Source organism: Mus caroli, chromosome 2, assembly GCF_900094665.2.
Source record: "Mus caroli chromosome 2, CAROLI_EIJ_v1.1, whole genome shotgun sequence".
In the NCBI taxonomy this organism is placed as follows: domain Eukaryota; kingdom Metazoa; phylum Chordata; class Mammalia; order Rodentia; family Muridae; genus Mus; species Mus caroli.
Window position 1 is genome coordinate 6254876 of NC_034571.1, and position 5704 is coordinate 6260579.

Here is a 5704-nt window from a genome sequence, read left to right on the forward strand (position 1 = left end):
TGTGTGTGTGTGTGTGTGTGTGTGTGTGTGTGTGTGTGTATATATGAGGAGTCTTTCAGGTATGTCTATGCTAAGTCTTGATTGTGGTTATTCAAGTGCTAACCACTTGAAGTTATTTGGCTGGCTGGTTGGTTGGTTGGTTGGTTGGTTAGTTGGTTTGAGCTATTTACATTGTTTGGTTTTGCCTTTGAGGCAGGATCTCTCACTAACCTAGACAAGTAGACCAGCCTAGCTCGCCAGGATGTCCCAGAGCTTTCCTTGTCTCTGCCTCCCCAGCACCGGCCTTTTGTTTAGAAACAGTGCTTCCGGAGCAAAGACTTTACCAACTAAGCTAACTCTCCAGCCTTCTGAATCCAATATTTTAAATTCTTCATGTAAACTTATCAGCAAGGAAGAAGGTTCTGAATTACTCATATTGGGTTTCTTGGCAGCACAGGCAACCTTCTGAAGCTGGTCCTGCCAACACCGTCAGCTCCCACCTGGTGTTCCTCAGAAAGCTGGCTTATCTTTCTATCAGTTGACTAAACAAGAAACCAACTAAAATCAGTTTTTTTAATCAGGTAAGTAACTTGGAACATTCAAGAGAGAGGTTACTGCATATCAATTATTATTTTAACTGAAGTATGAATATCATTCTTATAGGAAGTAACAGAAGCAGGTTACATAAAGAATAGATTTTCCTGGAGCAACATCAGAGTCTGTAATGTTATCATCTACATTACCTATAAACTGTTCTCACTCTAAGAATTCAGTGGTTTAAAGTTAAAAGTCAAAAATTTTTATTACTGTGTGTCTCAATTTGACGAAATTCAGCATTAAAAAATTTTTTTTTAATTACATGGTGCCAAATGACTGAATTTGCTGAACTTTTCAATTATTTATTCGGGTTGCATGTAGACACATGTTGATTTCACAAGGAATGTGTCATGCATATTAAAGATCATAATTAGTCATTGCTCATTTGAGAGCAAGATCGTTTATGCTCATAATTTCTTCTCTGCCTTCCAAAAAATTAAATAAATTCAAACTAGAGTAAAAAAAAATCATAATAGTGTTGAGTAAAAAGCAGCAGTTTGACACTTCCAGTGTCAATAGTGCAAAAATAGTACTGGATATAAATAGTGCTGAAACTATTGGGCAGCTAGAAAGTCATCTTAAGCAATCCATGGCTATCTTTTTAGCATGTAACACTGCCCATGTTGTATGTTTCAAGTTCATTGCCTCTGTTCATCCTTTTTCCCTGGGGGAAGTCACCTATTCTTTGCTAAATATTACTTATCAAACCTCCTGAGTTTCTCAAGTCAGTGTGAATCACAGACTCTTCTGAGAGTGCGGTTACTTATCGCACCCCTTTGCCACATTGCTATGAAATTAGTCACTTATTCATGTCCTTGTGATCACTTTCTGTAAGGGAAGCACTTACTGAGAGCCTCTGTGAAGCAGTCACCCTTCATCTGCAGGCCTGAGACCAACAGCATCCCCTCACAGGTCAGAATCCTCATCGGAATTATTAGACTCGCACATCAGCAGCTCCACCCGAGACCAGCATGATCGGGAACCCTGACGCTACAGAGAAGTAACCTACCAGGGGATGCTTAGACTGGTTACGTCTTGAGCTTTGTGTCAGACAGGAAGATGCCCCGATGAGGGAATAAATGTAGTGATAAGAGGGTTTTAAATTTGACCTGAGGACTTGACCCCTCCACCTCGAAGCTACTTTCCCAATGCTGAGCCATGAGAGCTCCCACCCAAGGCTAGGGAGGGCAGAGAGCATTGCCTCACTTCCTTTACTTCAAATGGTACAGGGTACCGTTTTCAGAGACTCCCCCCAAACTGAAAGAGCAAAGGGTTAAAAGTAAAGGAGAATGAGACCACAGGGCAGAGCAATTTGAAAAGCAGCACAGAGTCCCAGAGATAATGTTAATCACAGAAATGTACTGACCCCACCATTTGACAAAAGAACCCACTCTGCTATTCCCAATTACCATTTCACAATATGGCACACTCAGATATTTGGCAGGCTAAATCCTGATTCCACAGCAAGGCGTCATAAAGCAGACCCAAAAGAAATAACCCTCAAGATGCAAAAGCCAGAGGGCTGAGGCCCAGTAGCGTTCCACACTCTTATCTAAAAGCTAAATAATGTCATCTCTAGAGAGGTGTTGTATCCACTCCAGGAAAGAATTCTATTCCTGTAATCTAGGTAGTAGGACTGCAGAAGTAATCCCTGTAAGTGCCTGCCTGGCATGCACAAAGCCCTGGGGCTGGTCTACACCCCACACACACCGGCTCCACCCCTCAGCATAAACTAGGTGTGGTGGTACATGCCTAGAATCCCAGATGGGAAGGTGGAGGCAGGAGGATGAGGAATTAGCCATCCTCCACTGCATCGTGAGTTTGAGGCCAAGCTGTGCTATGTGAGACCTTGTCTCAAAAAATCAAAATGAAACTCTTCTATACCTAGTAGATACTATATAAATAATCATAGGGAGATATTCCTCATGATTAAAAAATAACCACATATAATATTGGTAACTACATCTATATATTAATAATAAATCTTATCATCAATTTCTAGGATAAGTGTTCATTATGTTCTCAAAGATCAGCCTGAAAATAAGTTCATGTAAAAAGTAATAGATTAAAGTTTTGATATATACATTTATTTATTTATTTATTTATTCACTTTACATCCCAATTGCTGCCCCCCACCCCCGTCCCCACACACAATCTCTCCCCTATCCCCATCCCCTACTCCTCTGAGAGGATGGCATTCTCCCCTAGGTATCCCCCACACTGTCACATCAAGTCTCTACAAGGCTAGGCACATCATCTCCCACTGAGGCTAGGCAAGGCAGCCCAGTTAGGGGAATATATTCCAAAGTCAGACAACAGCTTTTGGGACAGTCCCCAATCCAGTTGTTGGGGGTGTCCACATGAAGACTGAGCTGCACATCTGCTACATATGTGCAGGGGGCCTAGGTCCAAACTGTGTATGCTCTTTGGTTGGTGGTTCGGTCTCTGAGATCACCCAGGGGGAAATTTTCCATATATTTTTATAAAATTTGTTTTTCTTACTTTAAAATATTTTCTCCATGTTAAAGAAATATATAGAAATAAAGCTATAGATGAAAACCACAGTGGCATCTAAATGGGAATGAGAGACAACACCCGATACTTTTCATTGGTCCCTACATTTCTGAAGCAATGTTATTGTCATATGTCACCAACCATCGTAAAAGCTGCAGCACTCTCTGAACAGAGTCTGGGGAACCTTTCACCTTTCTATTTAAAAATAGTCCCTGACAAATTTATCCAATCTGCACTCGGTCATTCAGAAAACCATCATTTTTTCGATGTGTAAAATGTAATCTACCTGAAAAACAACGAACGGATTGGCAAAAGTGAGGATTAAAACATCCCTGAAATGGCATCGATTTGAAAGCAACAACATACCCATTTTACCCTTTACTGATGTTTTCTATCTGTAATGCTCCCTCAGTGATAGTAGCATCCTTTAAGATCATGTGCCAACATAAAGATAACTCCTAAGAGACAATCACAACTCTAAGTTACATTGTTGCTAATATGGTGTCTATTAGTGGCATAAACAAAATATACACCCGAGGCTTCTCCTTGGAAGATTATATACTGTTGGGCTGGTGAGATGGCTCAGCAGGCAAAGGTGTTTGCCACCAAGCCTGACTTCCTAAGTTTGATCCCCCAGGATCCACAGAATGGACAGATAGAACCTCCTTTCTCAAGTTGCCCTTGTATTTCACAAATGTGCCATCCATGGAGCACACATACACAAGCATGCGCACACACACATGCACACACACACACACACACACACACACACACGCTGACATGCACACATGTAAACAAATGTGATGAATATAATCTTAAAGGAGTGTACATCAAAAACTGCAGTTCTCAGTGCTTTTATCAATGTGTACTTACTGTATGTTGTACTGTCTAATTTTATGTGCCGGCATTTTGTTAGAGATGGAGGTTGTATTCCACAATTGAAAGAGCATATTTTATATTTATCCTTCTACCATGCCAGCCTCCTAATGATAAGTTCTCAGTGGCAGAGTTGACATATCTGTGCTATGAACTCTTTTCAGACTTTGAGGTTCTTAGGCTGTGCCACAAGGCTTCGGGAACCATTCCTATCAGAGACAAAAGAAAGAACTAATTTCCCATGTAAGTGCTAATGCCAGATCATTATTTCTTTAAACATAGCCAATTTGGTAACCGTAAAACATTACCACATTTTTGTTTTTGTTTATGCTCACTTGGGTACCACAGAAGTGGATAGGACCAATTGCTGAAGGTATTTCAAGGCCAATGAAGCCCCAGGGGAAGACAATTAAACATTAAATGGGGAAGGCACCTGGGAAAGTTCTCCTTTATCAGAAAGAGGCATTGAAAGAATGCACGGCATTAAGATCAGAAAATAATTTAGATCTTGTGATGATTGTAGATAGTCAAATCTCCATTGCAGATGTCTACACAAGTGTGAATGCAGATTACAGAGATTGCAGGTGGGTAAGGTTCTGATGGTATCAGTTGGTGTGAGCATCTGTGACAGGGTTTGAACTTCCAAGCCTCCCCCTTTACTCTATTCTTCCAGGTTGCATTCATCCTGATGTTGCTTTGAAGTTCAGTCACAGGCTGTTTTATTAGGGCCGTGCAGAAAAGTAGATAGATAGATAGATAGATAGATAGATAGATAGATAGATAGATAGACCAACATAGATTTATCGATATATATTATATAAAAGATACTTTATATGTTAGAGTCATAAGTGCCCTTAAAAGATGCTAACATTACAGTGGAACATTGCTGGTCTAATGGAAGCATTTAGTGGTAAACAGGGATGGAGCCGGGCCATGACAGGGATGCTGTGATTGCCTCTATGGGCACTTGCTCAGCCTTCTCTATGTGTGGCCACTATAAGAAACAGCTGTCATTTTTATTGCATTATTTGAAATTTGTGCACATTGCTTGGTTTCTGCCTTCTGAAACACTGAATCCATAGATTTGAGGAAAGTATCTTATTTTGACCAATTTTACAGTGTATATGAAAGACAGGATTACAGCAAAGACACAGGGAAAAACAGTAAGTTAAAGTTTCCAATAGATATAACTCAGACACCAATTTAGTACTACATACTAATATTAAATTATAATATTAAGGTCCATTCCTCTAGTAGATTTAAAGTACACAAAACTGTGACACCCTGATTTCTTCTGTACTATACAACAGTACCCAGCATGGTTTTCGTTCATGAAAATTCTCTTAACTGAGTCTATCTGGGCCCTGGGAATTTCTGTGTAGGTGGAGGGAGACACGGCTAACACATGCACCAAAGTGCATTTCAGGACACAACTTGCCACATCACATCAAGTGATAGGTGGGTCTGGACTCTCATGAATTCACATGAGAACATGATTACTCAAACCTGTACCCTGTGTCTGCCTTAAACCAGGCCTGCCTTTGACTTGTATCTGGATCAAAGGTATATCATCGCACCACTCAGCGGGACACACGGAAAGACCATTCTGAATAAGTAACTCCAATGGAGAGTTAACCTCATCAGGATAATACTTCCTATCCACTGTGTGTCAGCTGTGAGGAAAGAAGGAAGGAAGGAAGGAAGGAAGGAAGGAAGGAAGGAAGGAAGGAAGGAAGGA